The sequence below is a fragment of the Rhipicephalus microplus genome, chromosome 6 (genome assembly GCF_043290135.1).
Source record: "Rhipicephalus microplus isolate Deutch F79 chromosome 6, USDA_Rmic, whole genome shotgun sequence".
NCBI classification, from domain to species: Eukaryota; Metazoa; Arthropoda; class Arachnida; order Ixodida; family Ixodidae; genus Rhipicephalus; species Rhipicephalus microplus.
Window position 1 is genome coordinate 89,101,582 of NC_134705.1, and position 14,289 is coordinate 89,115,870.

The following is a 14,289-nucleotide window of genomic DNA, read 5'->3' on the forward strand; positions in this document are numbered from 1 at the left end:
ACTCTGGGTAGGCAGCCGTTTTTTCGTCGGATGCGGTCGGCGACTGCAGCAGCGCCGTCGTGTTTCTGAACGTTGGCGTAGCTTGCAGGCGTGATGGAGTGTGATCGTGACGCAAATTTAACTCCAAGAAGTGTCGTGCGCGATATCAGCCTCACCGAAGACTACGCCGCAACGCTGTGCCAGAAAGACCTCGAGCGGAACGAAGAAGAGGCGAGAATTTGCTCCGAGCGACCCATTCAAGCCTCGTGCGGGCGGCGACTGTGTAAGCGACGTGTACTTGTGGCGGCGCGTCGACAGCTCCGATATTCACGAATTTTTCGTTCCGAGGACGAGTTTGAAAAGCCGGGAGCAAATGAAGCCCAGAAAGGCCCTCAACGGTGACAAGTTTGAGTAGTGTGGCCGGGTACGGGAGCCGTGGGTGAAAAAAGTCGCCGCTGACACCGTGGTTGCCGTCCCTCAAGTAACTCAGGCGTGTGAAATTGAGGAGCGCTTTTCTCGTGCACGTGCATGCGTCGTACTCCACGTAGAAGAACAATGCAGTGGTATGCGAGCAGGCTTCGCTGTTCCCGGCCACGCATGCGCAGTGCGCGGCAAGAACCTCGCCATCACTCTTGCTCATGAACAAGACGTCGACGGGAGGCTTGTTAACGCACTGGAAGTTTAACCTGAACAGAAACAAACATTAGCATCTACGGCAAAATCAAGTAATTTAACACCTCTTACTTGAGTGACGACGATTAAGGTATCGGGGGCGAAATTCTTCATTCACGACCCCCACAACCAGCCACTCGTCACAAAGTTGTGGCCCTTTATTGCCTTTCTCGACTTAAACAGGAACCGGGTAATCAAACTCGTCCTCAGAACGAGAAAAACACGAATATCGGAGCTGCCGATGCGCGGACACTAGTGCATGTCGCTTACACAGTCAGCCGCGCGAAGCGTGAATGGGGCACTCGAAGCAAATTCTCGTCTATTCTTCGCACCACTCGAGGTCTTCCTGGCACAGAGTTGCGTTGTAGTCTTCCGGTTAGGCTGGTACCGTGCACGACTCTTCTTGGAGTGAAATTTGCGCCGCGCTCGCACTCGATCACGGCTGCATGCTATATACGCCAACGCTCGCAAACACGACTGCGCTGCTGCTGCTGCTGCAAAAGAAAAAAAAAAGGCTGCCTACCCAGAGTGCATAGCGTCGCCACCGTTCACGCAAGCTCCCTATATGAGCAAGTTCCGTAGACTGTCACGCCGTCCCACACCCGCCAGTGTAATTTTTTCAGAATATCGGAGTAGCGGTGGGGCAGCGGCGCTCACTGCATGTGCATGTTAAGGTGCCTAGATGAAACAAGGTAGCGTCGCTCATTGTTCTCGAGCCGTCCTCCTCACTCTCTCGATTACTCCTCTTTTTCTCTGATATCCGCGTCTGTAACTGGTGCATTACTTGCACGTGATCTTGCAAATGGTTGGTGGTGTTATTTATTATTACGCAAAAGGTTCAAAACGAGTACGCATGCGCATATGGCTCCAGCCGGATTCTCGCCTTGACCAAAGACAAAATCATAGCCAGAACATAAACTGAAGAGGAGGAGCGTTTCGGTGTGCGCTAAGTCGACCAAGATTGTTTCGCCATGCTTGTTCAATGCAACATCTGCGTTTTTCAGCAATGCTGCGTTGCCGTAAACAACAGAAAATGGTTTCGCTCTCTTCAACTTACCTCGTGCTTTCCGAGATGAAGCGCACCATGAAATGCAACTATGAACCATTTCACGCGAATGCTTTCGTGCAACTCCGTCAACGTAAGTCGACGCGGATCTGCGAAGCGAGTTCACTTGTAGGTTTTTATTGAAACGCCAGGCGCACGTCTAATGCGTGTCTAGTGCATGCAAGTTGGTACAAATACATGTGGGTATGCACGTATACAGAACAGCTGCATGTTGTAATCAACGCACCTTCAGAAACATTTCACTCTTGACCAGTTCCCGCTTGAGCCGAAACGCGCTGCTTCGAGAAACCTCACCAGTATTGAACTCTCACTTTTCAGGAAGTTCCCAGCACCGCATCGGAATCACTTGGCATCACGATTGTCCAAATGGCCACATTTAAAAAAAAAACGTCATCGCAGTGCTGCTGGACGAGTGTTCGTACCAGTCTGGTCGTAGTTTTTTTTCTTGCGTGTGCACGAGCCGGTTGTAATCAATCATCACAACGTCACGCCCTGTGGCAACTTACAGGATCCAACAAGAAGCACGTTCACTGTGTCACAGCACGAACAAAACACACTCGGAGAAGTGGACTAGTTAGAACTGGACGAAATACCGCGGCCGTGGAACTAAAATGTACTACGCGAAACGCCATGGCTAGTGGTGTAAAGTATAGAACTGCCTGTCACACCTGTCCCGTTATTAGGGAGGCGATCGCCGGGCTAATTCCAAGAGCCGAAGTATCGGCCCCCCGAACCGCACCACGAAAGCGTGGACAATTTAGAAGTGGTCCTTATTGGTGCGCCAGCGGACGCCGGCTGTGGCCCAAAGAACAAGACAGAGCCGAGAGTTGATAAACAAACAAAATTATATTCTCATTAACGGCAGATCAAAACACAATACACACGTATGCACACTCCACAATAGTTACATACAATACGTCACCAAACAAACAATGTACTACACAGTACAATCAACCACACTTGAAACAACGGACACAGACAACAATACGCACTACAACGCAGTCGCATGCATTGAACAACCAAGACACTTAAAGACCAAAGAGATATAAAACCTATTCAGTCCAAAGTCCTTGGAACAAAAGTCTGAATGATACTCTTCCGAGAATCACTCACTCAAAGTCCAGCGTTGTTGTCGTTCCGCAGCTCTCGAAGTTCTCTTCCAGGAAACCTCCCGTCTTCAATTGGCCACTCTTCCAACTTCAACTTCTTCGCCGGAACACGTCGGCTTCACACTCGCAGCGGTTGCCACGGGTCTTCGCTCGATAGCGGTAAACACACACTCTTGCCTGTAGCTCGAGCCGTCCCTACGGACCACAAACTTCGCCGACTACACGGCGGACTCTCTACGCACTCTGGCGCTCACTTCCGTCTCCTCCTGTTCTGTCGCTACGGGCAGAACCTTCGCCGACTACACGGCGGAATTCCTACGCGCTCTGGCGTTAACTTCCGTCACCTCCTGATTTCTCGTCTCGGCTGCTCGGTTAAATACCTTGCGCGCGACTTTCCAGATCTTTCTCGTCATTTCGTCGGCGCGATACGCAGCGAAAGCTGGGGAGAGGGCGAGACAGTTGGAATGCCCTCTCCGGCCGGTGAGTCAACTCGGTATGGCCCCGCCCACTTCTTTCTGGAAAAATCGCGGGCTTGCTGGGCCGCCGATGTGGGGTGAGGAGGTTCGTCTGCGAAGCCGTGCTTCTGCGGGGAGAGCGCGCGCCCGGGAGCCCTCGATGTTTGCTTTCTTTTTTTTTCTCTTTTTACCTCGCGGCGTTTCTGCCGCCCGTTGTCGCAAGGATTTGGCGGCGCGCTCTTTTTTAGCGCTCGTTCTGTGACACTGCCCCCCACTTTAAGAATATTATCTCATAATATTCAAAAACCACACAGACGAGCGCGAACAGTCACCACACATTCTCACAGACTGTAACACAATCCGTCGCTCATGACACTTCACATTCACAATATATCACTCAATACAATCGTACATTGTAGTTCAATTCCACAACACATGAAATATAGCCACAGGTACATGCCTACAACGCTTCATCACACATTCTAAACAATACAACGTACAAAGTTCTGTCTATCCAACAATTATACAACACTATACATCACACCATCGCACAGAACACTGACTCACTCGACATACACTTGAGACACAGGATAACAAGAACAATAACACAACATATGGCACTCAGCACTGCCCAACACATTCTGATTCGACCTCAGCACTTATCCTGAATACTTCGAACAGCGCTTCCGCCCCTTTTTGCGGTGCTCGCTCGATCTCTTCTTGTGCTTCCACGTTCTTTTTCGGCGAGCCCTTTCCAACGACGATATCTGAGGCGTCGTCTCAGCCATCGTTGTCTCTTCCGACACCGTTAACGCGTCATTACATTCGACGGGTCCTGTCTGTTTATTTACCCGCTTGATCATGCCTCTACTTTTTTCCCGGCTGGCCAACTCCGTCTCCTTTACACTGTCGGTCGGTTGAGGTCGTACCGACGTAAGTCCGGTTGCTCGGCCCGTGAACTGATTCGACACGATCGTCTTCTCCTTCGCTGTCTCTTGCGCCGCAGCTTCACCTTGGGCTCTAGTGAGATCCGTCACGGGATGTTCCTTCACTGTGTCTCGCGGCCGCTGTGTTGGCGAGGGCTCTATCTTCGGGTCTTCTCCCAACCATTCTGGATCATTCGGCCCTCGCGCCCCGTCGATGTTTCCGATGACAAGGTCATACAGGGGAGTCGTCATGCATAAAGCAGTAACCTTCCCGCTGAAGTACGGGGTTTCAACCTCAATTTCTGCTTCGGGAAGCATCCGAACTGTACGGTCAATTAAGCAAACCGGTTTCGTTTTGCCTGTTAACTCCCTTTCCCGTACCAAATCTCTCCGCACGATAACAGTGGAACTGCCGGTATCTCTTAACACCGTAATCTTTTTGCCCGCAACTTTTCCAGGCAGCGTTGGCATTCCCTTCGAAGCACCGGTTGGCTGTTTTGACATTACAGCACCAACAATAGGAATTTTCTCCCCATTTTTCAATTCTACGAATCCATCAGTGACGGCATTATTATCAGATTTCGGTGCCGCTTGCACACAGGATACCTGGTGAGTTTGACTCACTCCGTTCCGACATGCATCTGCTTTGTGCCCAGTCTGACCACACTTAAAACATTTTACTGCCGTAGGGCTCGTAAAGATCGTTCGACAGTTTTTCGCGCGATGACCCACTCGGTTGCACAGAAAACATCGCGGAATGCTCTCGGGTGCACGCTTCTTTTCTTCGGGAGCCAATTTCTTCGAATCATCGGGACACTCCTTCTTTACCTTGGCCAAATTAGTTCCACCTTGCGCTTCCAAGAATTGATCAGCCAATTCAAGCATTCCTTCAAGCGACTCAGCCTTCCTCTCTTTCAAGTACAGCGACAGGCTCGGGTGGCAACTAGTAAGAAATTGTTCTCTAATTAGGAGCTCTCTAAGCTCCTCGTACTCCTGTGCTGTCCCTGAAAGTTCAATCCATCTGTCGAAATAATGGCAAAGTCGGGCGGCATACTGCGTAGCCGTCTCACCATCAGCTGGCTTTCCTGTCCGAAATCTGTCCCGGAATCCTTCCACAGTGAATCTAAATCGCTTCAACAAAGCAGCTTTCACCTTTGCGTAGTTGGCTGCATCGGCCGGCGTCAGCCTACCGTACACACTGAGCGCTTCACCACTCAAGCAAGTACTCAAAGCAGTTGCCCATTGATGTTCCGGCCAATTCTGGCTCTTCGCAATCGTCTCAAATCGGTGGAGGTACGCGTCTAGGTCGTCCTTCCTTTCATCAAACGCTACGAGCAGCTTGCTTGGGTTCAAGCGGAAGCCGTGATCTTCCCGTTCGCTGCTTTCAACTCTAGCTTGGACGGGAGTTTCACTTCGCTGTTGCAAACGGAGCCGCTCGAGTTCCATCTCGTGTTGCCGCTGCCGCTCCCTTTCAGCCATCTCCGCTTCTCTTTCTTCTCTCGCCCTTTCGGCTGCCAACTTTTCTCTCTCCAGCTCCAACTTCAATTGCTGCTCTCTTTCTTCCTTCAGCTGTCGCTCTTTTGCCTCTCTTTCTTCTTTCAGCTGTCGCTCCTTTGCTTCTCTTTCTTCTTTCAGCTGTCGCTCCTTTGCTTCTCTTTCTTCTCTCGCCCTTTCAGCGGCCAGCCTTTCTCTCTCCAACTCAGCTGCCTTTTCTTCCTTGGCCCTCTCTGCCGCCAACCTCTCTCTCTCCACCGCCTCTTTCTCCTTCTGGCTTACCCATTTCCGTAGTTCGGCGCCGGAAAGACCCATCTTCTCACCAAGCGCAACTAACTTTTCGAGATCCATTGTGTCTCGCAACTCGCAAATACAACCTTGCCGCGTGCAAAAAGTATCTGCCTAAATCAGTCTATCGAAACACTCCCCTGCACTCGTTAACGAGAACACTGAACAACACACAAGATCGTTCCGATAGCACTATCAACAACTCGAGGCTCTTTCTCACTACTTTGGACACACTGTGCACCAAAAGGTCCTGTCGCGGACGCCAGATTAATTGTCACACCTGTCCCGTTATTAGGGAGGCGATCGCCGGGCTAATTCCAAGAGCCGAAGTATCGGCCCCCCGAACCGCACCACGAAAGCGTGGACAATTTAGAAGTGGTCCTTATTGGTGCGCCAGCGGACGCCGGCTGTGGCCCAAAGAACAAGACAGAGCCGAGAGTTGATAAACAAACAAAATTATATTCTCATTAACGGCAGATCAAAACACAATACACACGTATGCACACTCCACAATAGTTACATACAATACGTCACCAAACAAACAATGTACTACACAGTACAATCAACCACACTTGAAACAACGGACACAGACAACAATACGCACTACAACGCAGTCGCATGCATTGAACAACCAAGACACTTAAAGACCAAAGAGATATAAAACCTATTCAGTCCAAAGTCCTTGGAACAAAAGTCTGAATGATACTCTTCCGAGAATCACTCACTCAAAGTCCAGCGTTGTTGTCGTTCCGCAGCTCTCGAAGTTCTCTTCCAGGAAACCTCCCGTCTTCAATTGGCCACTCTTCCAACTTCAACTTCTTCGCCGGAACACGTCGGCTTCACACTCGCAGCGGTTGCCACGGGTCTTCGCTCGATAGCGGTAAACACACACTCTTGCCTGTAGCTCGAGCCGTCCCTACGGACCACAAACTTCGCCGACTACACGGCGGACTCTCTACGCACTCTGGCGCTCACTTCCGTCTCCTCCTGTTCTGTCGCTACGGGCAGAACCTTCGCCGACTACACGGCGGAATTCCTACGCGCTCTGGCGTTAACTTCCGTCACCTCCTGATTTCTCGTCTCGGCTGCTCGGTTAAATACCTTGCGCGCGACTTTCCAGATCTTTCTCGTCATTTCGTCGGCGCGATACGCAGCGAAAGCTGGGGAGAGGGCGAGACAGTTGGAATGCCCTCTCCGGCCGGTGAGTCAACTCGGTATGGCCCCGCCCACTTCTTTCTGGAAAAATCGCGGGCTTGCTGGGCCGCCGATGTGGGGTGAGGAGGTTCGTCTGCGAAGCCGTGCTTCTGCGGGGAGAGCGCGCGCCCGGGAGCCCTCGATGTTTGCTTTCTTTTTTTTTCTCTTTTTACCTCGCGGCGTTTCTGCCGCCCGTTGTCGCAAGGATTTGGCGGCGCGCTCTTTTTTAGCGCTCGTTCTGTGACACTGCCCAACGTTGCCGGTTGAGCAACGCACATCCCGCTTGCTCTTGTGTTGTGCCGTTTATGTTCTCAAAGGTAACTGTTTATTCTACGTCTTATTTTGTTTCATTTTGTTTCATTTACATCTATTCATCGTAGCAACAGAACCCAAACATTCGCTTTTGGATGAAAGTTTTAAACCTTCTAGGGGGCGCTTCAGGCAAATAAGCGAGGAGGAAAAGGGAGGTTGTCGCTACCTTGGAAACTTGTTTCATCTAGGGACCTTAGTGCATGTAAGTCTTGGCTGGCGTTTGGCCTTCACTAGAACGTTTCTGTTGTTGTTACCGGGCGTACAAATGTCACTGAAATCGTTGCACAGTCTCCGTTTGCGAAAAGGGTGGGCTTTTCAGGCACGGCGAAGTAACAACTGAGACGCTTATTAGCGTTCATCTGTACGTGAGTACGTTTCGAGCGTCATTGGTGCGTAAGAAACTTGGGGCACGTTTCAATTTGCTTGCCATTCGGCGCATGAGCTTCCGATTTGTTGCTAACGCATTCATTTCTCTGCCTTTGCGACAAAGCTGTGACTTTTTTTTTCAAAAATGGGTAAAAAATATCGGCATTGCGATAACTTAGTAAATTATTACATCGGTAAGTATCCGCTCAAAACTGAGGACGTAAAATGAAATACTAAATGTTATAACACAATTTGGGGTTTTACGTGACAAACCACGTAATGATGGTGAGGGATGCCATTAGTGGAGGGCAAAGTGCATGGACATCACACGCCACAACAAGTGATGTGTTTGGCATTCAGGACCTCTTGGCCTTCTAAAAGGCATCGTATCCGAGTTCTGAAGCGTCTGTAGGTGGCGCATAATATGCGACTGCCAAAATGGGGCAGTCATCGCGAAGTAAAAAAAAAAACACTGCAGTGCAGCTCAAACATGTGCTCAGCGACTCCGATACTCTCTCTGGGTGCCATAATTAACCACACTGTGCGCCCCCTATAGGCGACGAAACTTGCGAATACCTTTCTGGAGAGGCGCGCGCTCTCTTAATCTTCCTCTTCATATTCGCCTTCAATACCCAAACATGTGCGTCTAGCGCATGCTCTACCACTGCGCCGACTTTTCCGGCACCTCGCAGTGCTTATAGTATTTTGTGTCATTCCCACCTTATTTCAAACACACGTGGTAAGCATTCTCATTTGGTAACGTTATTTGTGTGACGGAAACAACTTTTGTCAAACCCAAATGAAGCCTAGCATAAAAAACTTTCGTTTTCGTGTAAAACAAAAGTGTTGCCATCATAAAATACTGTATGTTACACCCGAAGTTGAAAGCCCGCTGCAAGCTTGTCAATGACCTATGTTACACAATTGGGTGTAGTTATTTTGCAAGACGTACCGAGCCGCACTTAGAGAGACACGCATTCAAAACACTCTGTTTCCGTCAATTGCACTGGTCGACTCTCCTGTCACTCTAACTTTACTGAGTTTTAACGCGATAGCGTTTAGAGAGCTCGTGTCGCAGAAATTCTACCGTCGGCGTCGGCCCCGTTGGTAGTGAGCGAAAAATTGTCCCCGAGCGAAAAAGCTCGTTACAGAGATGGCCGCGGGAGGCCACTACTTGTCCACGCATGCGCGCGCGATGACACTGAGAAAGGCGCGCATTCGAAAAAAAGAAAGAAGTGCTCATGGTCACGAGGCGCGGGTGAGGTAGTTTCTTTGTCCCTGCCACCCCTCCCTGCTTAGCTTCCAGTGCTTTCGTCGGGACGAGAGAAAATAAAATGCACTTGTGGCATGCGACAAACCTTTGTAACTCCACTCGCACTGCACAGAATCTTTAAATTTTTGCGGTATTGAACTCTTGAGGCAATCAGCTTTCCTACTAAATTCATTCCATGGTTACTTGGAAAAGTGTTTCAAGGCCCCTTTAGCGCATTTTGTTTGATAGGTGTCACAGCGAAAACTAGCCAATACGGCGATTTGTAGGCGCATTTGAAAGGCCTCAAACTACGTCGAAATTGGCCGGGATAGTGCAGCCATTGCCGCTAAAAACACACAGAAATTTTCAATCAGCTCTAAAAATAGACAACTATGTCCATCTAGTGAAAAAATATCATTCCTTTCCAGAGGCGTTGATCATGCAAACAGTAAACGCTAGATAATGTTCTGCCGTATGTGAGGCATTGTGAAACTCTTTATGACTTCCGAGATGGCGAGCGCACGGCGTGTATCTTGGAGGTCGTGGACTCCTGCTTTAGATGAAAAACCTGTAGTACCATTCTTGCGCGCGCTGGTACAATTTACTGTGTGCGTTTGCGTGTGCGTGCGTGTGTACGTAACAAACCATATTAATAATTATGCACTTAGTGGTTGAAGGGTGCACTAGGGGCCGGATTTCGCTATCGCGTTCAACTCTTAAAGGCGAAGCTTGAGGGTCCCCCAATTTCATTTCTGCCCCTCACGCGGTGCTGCACAGACAGGTACAACGTTAAAGGCAACGCTCGCGTGCAGAGAATGTTCTGTATTTTGCTCTCCTGTTAAAGCATCATGATTAGATTTGCACAATTAGGCTAGCAGTGGTTGGCAGTTCTGACTTAGTTTGAGAGACTAGTTGTCACAGAACGAGCGCTAAAAATGGGCGCGCCGCCAAATTCTTGCGATAACGCGCGAAAGAGACGCCGCGAGGTCAAAAGAAAAAGAAAACGAACATCTAAAGGCTCCCCGGGGCGCGCGCTCTCCCCTCGGAAGCGTGGCTTCGCCGACGAACCTCCTCGCCCCACATCGGCGGCCGAGATAGCCCGCGAAAGTTCCAGAACGAAAGGGGCGTGGTCATACCGAGTTGAGTCATCGGCCGCGGAGGGCGTGCCAACCGTCTTGCCCTCTTCCCAGCCTTCGCTGCGTATCGCGCCGACGAAATGACGAGAACCGTCTGGAATGTCGCGCGCAAGGTATTTAACCGAGCAGCCGAGATGAGAGATCAGGAGAAGACGGAAGTTGCGCCAGAGTGCGAAGGGATCCCGCCGTGTAGTCGGCGAAGGTTTGTCCGTAGGGACGAAGCAGGAGATGAAGAGGATTTCCACCTGAGGGGTGAAGGCCCGAGCTACAGGCAAGAGAGTGTGTTTACCGCTATCGAGCGAGGACGCGTGGCAACAGCTGCGTGTGTGAAGCCGACGTGTTCGGGCGAAGAAGTTTGAAGCTTGGAGAGTGGCCTATTGAAGACGGGAGGTTTCCTGGAAGAGAAACTCCGAGGGCGCGGAACGACAACAACGCTGGACTTTGAGTCAGTGATTCTCGGAAGAGTATCATTCATACTTTTGTTCCAAGAACTTTGGACTGGATAGGTTTTCTATCTCTTTAGTCTTTAAGTGTCTTGGTTGTTCAGTGCATGCGACTGCATTGTAGTGCGTATCGTTGTCTGTGTCCGTTGTTTTGAGTGTGGCTGATTGTACTGTGTAGTACGTTGTTTGATTGGTGACGTATTGTATGTAACTATTGTGGAGTGTACATTCTTGTGTATTGTTTTCGATCTGCCATTTTTGAGAATATAATATTTGTTTTGTTTATCAACTCTCGGCTCTGACTTGTTCTTTGGGCCACAGCCGGCGTCCGCTGGCGCGCCAAAAAGGACCACTTCTAAATTGTCCACGCTTTCGTGGTGCGGTTCGGGGGGGCCAAAACTTCGGCCCTTGGAATTAGCCCGGCGATCGCCTCCCTAATAAACGGGACATGTGTGACACTAGTACAGACCATGAACACTGTTTCCAAATCTACTCGCTGTTAGGGTAGCAGCAATGCGGAACGTTCTCGTTCAAAGGTGCCTTTTAACAGTGTATCATAATTAATGAGCAACGTCCACAATAAGTCCGCATTGGACCACGCTGTTGTAGATAAAAAAAGGAAGAAGTAGCCATGGAATTCATTCACTGGAAAAGCGTATTGCCTCACAAGTTCAACGCCGCAAAATTTTTAAGAATACATCCTGTACTAGTGGAGTTACGAAGATTTGTCACACGCTGCAATTGCATTCTCTCTTCTCTCGTCTCGACGAAAGCACTGGAAGGTAAGCAGGGAGGAATGGGAGGGGCAAACAAAAAATGTCGTGCGCGCTTTGTGTTCTTGAGCACTCTTTTCTTTTCTTTTTTCATCAAATCGCAGCTTTCTCAGTGCGATCGCGCGCGCACGCGTGGACAAGTGACGGCCTCTCGTGGCGACTTCTGTAACAACCGAGCGCATAATGTTCAAATCGGCCAATAGCTGATGGATGGGTCATTTAAGTGTAATTTTTTGGGCATATTTCATGATTTGTCAAGGGAAAAGAAAGCAATTTTTAGCTGGCTTTCATAATCAATCGCGAATTCCAAGCCGCGTGCTGCGCTATAACATTTGGCTCGTGTGTTCTCGGATGCCTCTACTACCGATCAGCAGCGTTTTCTGACCATGCTCGAAAAGTGTCACGGCACCTTCAAGCGATGAGGAAACACCCTTGGTGGGTCACGGAGGCAGAGAGCGCAGAACAGGTAGAAAAATGCGCGTTCTTCTGGGAATTCATACTAGATGACAATGTTGTCGTTTTATTAGCCTTAAAATGGTCACGAACTACGCCTGTGGCTTGTTAAAGGGGCACTAAGGAGGAACAATGACCTGGTTTAAATCGAGAAACATCCACTCTGAGAACTCTAATGCCATAAGTTGCACTATCATAACTTCATTATTAGCGGAGAAAATCAAGGTTGAAGTTTCCTTTTTACATTTTGCACCGAAATCTCCGCGTCAGACGTCAGAAATTTCAAACTGCATTTTTTCTATATTCGTGACATTGCTTCCATCAAAGATTCCGGAACTGCTTAGGCTAGGTCTATGGCACCTACAGATGACAATGTACATCATTTTTACTCCTGAGAAACTATGTAGGTAGGGTGGCATTCTAGCCACCCTAACGTAGGGCCCCAGAGTGACCTCAACAATTCATGACGTCATGGCATTTGGTGCGGGGATACTCATGATGGCGTCTGCGCCCACATTTGTTTTTCGTGGTTTCGCCACTTACGCAAGCATTGTCTCGTGGTAAGGGTGGTGTTTCCGGGATTGAGAAATTGTACCTCATTAACGTAAAAAAATCGTCACATGCGAAGCAGCTCTAGCTCGGGGTTGTGTCCGTCTGTCAGTGACTATTTCCTCTCTAACTGCGCATGCGCCAACTCTCTCTCCTCGCGTGAGCGTGAGAAGGTTGGAGGAAGTGGGATGGAAAAAATGGCGGAGCACTGCCTCCACTTCGCTTCTCCTCTCACGTTTACCTCTCCGATACAGCTGTGCGCTCTTATATAATGCTGCGCACTCGCGCAGCTGCATTCTTCTTGGGTGTTCACTTTGCGGCACACACACGCCAATACACACAAATGGGAGGGAGCTAACATAAGCGGTACACAACATATACACAACTACACACACAAATTAAACATACACGGAAACATACAAATGTAAACAACAAATCGAGGCACAAGTGAACACCAGTGCTGCTTCGAATCCCCGCGCGGTTTCCTTCAGCGGGAGATCATGTAAATTTCTCTTTAATTTTTCCTTAAAAAACACATCTTCCAGAAACAATATTTTGCTATTTAATTTATTTGTTTTATTTATTTATATATTTACAACAAAATGTGGCGGGAGACCAGGGAAAAAAGCTGATACAATCAGCTTGAGGGTGTCCTGGCCACCCTACACGTGCTACAGCCTGCTGTTTGACGTTGATCAAGCGATAGCATGCCATTGGGCCAAGCGCTGACATAAATCAAGAGTTACATTTAGATTGTATGCGCCTCTTGTCCCAGGAGACCGACACGTCGCATATAGTGTGCAAACGTTACACAGTGAGCCACCCTCGCGCACTCGAATCACAACGTCAGAGAGCGATCGCGTTTCATCAATGCGCTTAAGGCACGCGCTGACGCAGCATCTCTCCGTCATGCCATTCCTTCCTGGGCAGCATCCATCTGTCGTGCTCCTCGATTCGAGTGGAGAGATAAAACGCTCTAAGCGGGTCACAAATCCCTCTAACTCCGTTCACTCTTTGTGGATTCGAGATATCTTTGGAGAAGTTGACCTGGGAGACAATTAACTCCAATACTGAGATCCTTCGATGATTGCTTGAAAAAGGGGTTCAGGACCCTTTGAAGCAGTCATTGAACTTGAAAATTTGCCCAGATCATTGTCCCACGAAGGAAAAGGGGTAGACGTGGACAGCCTCGATCTCTTAACTGCCACTTGAGCACAACGACGTGGGAAGACATGCTGAGACATGCGCTCATTTCAGAGCTTATCGGTGTGGCATGCGAAACTGCGCTAACGTCATTTCTGCACTGTTGCGCACGCGTCGCGCACCTCCTAATTAGTCTACCACTTTCAATTTCATCCACGTGCGCTTACTGGCTGCACCATGCATGGAAGAATGTGCGCTTGCACGTCCGCTCACACGCAAACCGTATACGCTAATCATTCCTATGTACACAAGAAATGAAACGCCCGAAAACCACCGGTGTAACCTTACTTCCTCTTCACACTATCTCACGCACAAGCACACAGACTCTAAACCTTAATGAGTGCTGTAAAGAAGACACCACCAACGCGTCACCACTCTGCGTCATGACAAATTAGTGCAAGCAGCGCGTCGCTTGTGTGTCGAATCCCGGATATCTCCCGATTCAGCTAGTTGTCGTTTTCTTTCAAGTACCGTCATGGGAAAAACAGGGTCAAGTATGTTAAATGTAGAGAAAATGCGAAAGCATGCGTCGTTGCCCTCGTATGCCATTGACGTCGGACTGACCCATGTTATGCCAGCGAGTCCTCGTCAAACGTTCGTGCCTCTGAAAAAGGCAATC